The sequence below is a fragment of the Poecilia latipinna genome, unplaced genomic scaffold, assembly GCF_001443285.1.
Source record: "Poecilia latipinna isolate Pla-1442-1.1 unplaced genomic scaffold, P_latipinna-1.0 Scaffold5159, whole genome shotgun sequence".
NCBI classification, from domain to species: domain Eukaryota; kingdom Metazoa; phylum Chordata; class Actinopteri; order Cyprinodontiformes; family Poeciliidae; genus Poecilia; species Poecilia latipinna.
In genome coordinates this window covers 8,473-11,296 of record NW_015117775.1, presented here as the reverse complement: position 1 = coordinate 11,296, position 2,824 = coordinate 8,473, and positions in this window count along the sequence as shown.

The following is a 2,824-nucleotide window of genomic DNA, read 5'->3' as shown; positions in this document are numbered from 1 at the left end:
ATTAGTAATTACAATAAACCAAAAGTGTAATTGTAGCATACTATATTCACACTACTAATATATAAAATATGTAGTGCCAATATACTGAAAATACATTCTAAATATATTTTAAATGTAATTCAATCACAAAAATTGTACACTCAAAATATACTAATCAAGCATGTTTATATTACATAGAAAGCAACATACTTAAAGTATACTAAGTGTAACTTAAGTTGTTCCAAAAAAGTATGTGAACATACACTTAGCACACTTTAAACTGTGCTTTAATACAATACTATTAAAATACGCGAAGCACAAAATCAGTTGTTCCAAAATGTCACACTTTAAGTTAACTAATCGTAAGTGAAATTGAAGTACTGTATATTCATGATTAATCTGACTTAAAGAATGCTTAAGTATACTAAAATTTAACATGCTTAGTATATTTATTTTTAACCACTGTATGTATTTTCAGACAAAAAAAAAAAAAAAGACTGGTATCAGGCAAAATCAGAATTGGCAGGTCAGCCTATTTAAAGGTTGACCTGCAAACTTTGCAGCTGTCCAGAAAACTGCAATCCCTTAGTTTTTACCCCCAAATTATACCATATTTTGATAAGTATATGAAAGTAAACATTTCAGTCAGTGGCAAGTACACCTTATCAGTAAAACTCTACCCAAGCTTTTATCTTTTTGGGTCTAAAACACAGAGATCTGCAGGATGTTTCTATTCCTATGATTTCATCAAATGTTCAGCAGCAGGAAATCGCCCTAACACACTTAAGAGCTAGGGTTGAACAGCAGGTGGAATATAAATTATAGCTAGGTGTGCACCAATTTCAGTTTTCTGGCTGATCACAGTCATGACCTGCTGACTCCAATGTTGGCTAATTTTTCATCTGAAAAATCATTCTAATTAGAACGAACAGAATTAAATAAAAATTTTAGAATATTCAATGAAAATATATATATATATATATATTTAAAGGTTTTATTGGCTCTAGTGGCCTTTATTTGATAGTGAATTGACAGGAAAGCAGGTAATGAGAGAAGGGGGAAGACATGCAGCAAAGGTCACCAGGCCAGGAATCAAACCTGCGACGGCCAAGTCGAGGACTAAGGCCTCCTTATGTGGGCTGTGCTTAACCCCTGCGTCACCAGAGCATCCAATGAAAATATTTAATGATAGAAAAATGCAAAATAGTTTGTTTATGGATACAAAATGGAGGAAAGAAAAAGGAGCAATCTGTAGATAGGAAATGGGAGTAGGAAATGCCAATGAGATAAATTGACTCAGAAGTTCCCCAAAAAGAAAGAGCTCAGCATATGAATTTTACAAACACTAAAGCAATGATGATTTGCATAACGTACAATGCGAAACTTCTAATCCACCCAGCCCCACCTAACCTTATTCAACCTTGTGCTGTTTATTCTACTGAGAAACCAGCTGGCTGTTCACAACCCTGTACTCTCCCCGTGGATCCACCTCCGTTTCGTGGCTACATTAACAGGTAGGGGAGCAGCAAGTGTGAACCTATACATGTACTGCATCAGTGCTCAGATCCTGCTGTATCTTCACCCATCTCCTATAAAGATTTTAGTAGGTTTAGTAGAAGTGTGAAAGGTTAATTTTTACAATTACATATATTATTTTCTAAAGCTGATTGTTGATGTCCATAATTCAAACTCATCGGTCAATGAAAAGCTGAACCTTTAACCTCTGAAACCATACAGAACTGTTCTATTCTAGTGGCTTCTGCATCAGGTTTTACTTTACAGTCAACTAACAAAGCACTGGCTTGTACTGCAAGGTCTGCATTAGTATTACAACTGGGACAATGCATGAGCTGCCTGAGCCAACCAGAGTTCAGAAATAACACTCGCACTTTACTACATGAATAACCAACCGCACACACTGAACAGACGGATACTCTCTTCTGCTTTACTAAAGATCTATGATCACTAAACAGGGCTCTGCCCAATGATTGGCTTTTTAGCTTGTGTTGAGACGCTTATCAAGGTCAAGTACAGTCACATGCCTTCACACATTACATTCTTATATTTTCACACAAAGGCCTTTGTATTTGTAACAGATACAAAAACTGAACCATCTGCAGACTCCCGTCTCCAAGGAAATAGAAACTTAGTTGACGCAAAACATCGGATGACCACTGGGCGTGTTCTTAGAGTATAATCAACGAATCTTCCCGTTTTTGGTCAGATGCTGTATAGACTCGGTCACATTCACATCTAGTCTGAGGGTAAGCGTCTCCTTTTTTAGCGCTAAAAAAGTAATAAAAGTAAAGTCTGATTGCTTTGTGTTGGCTGATTTCCTACTCCGTGTGTTGGCACATTTTTGGACTGTGCCAACACACGGAGCAGGAAATCAGCCAACACAAAGCAATCAGACTTTACTTTTCAATACTTGCAAATAAAGAAATACAATGTGCCATCAAAGCAGCACAGATTTATAGAAAAGCAATCCTTCAATTAACCACTAGAGCTGTGTACAGTGCTAGAAAATTGTAATAAGTTTAAATGGTTCCACTTTTAACCGCACATTTCTGTCGCCTTCCTCTGAAGCAGGGGTCTGCAAACTTTGCAATTCAGAGAATTCAGAGTCCCAATAAATAAAATTGTTAATAGCCTTTGAAAAAAAAAAGTCAACATATAGTTTTCCTTATAAATATCAACTATGGAAATAATTTTTAGAACCACCAATTTATTTCAATTTGTAGGTTTTAAAATAAAGCAAAACAAAATGTTTGCACAACCTTCAAGCTCACCTGATATCTGCTGCTTACACTAAAAAAAAAAAAACAACCCAAAAACTTTTGGAGTT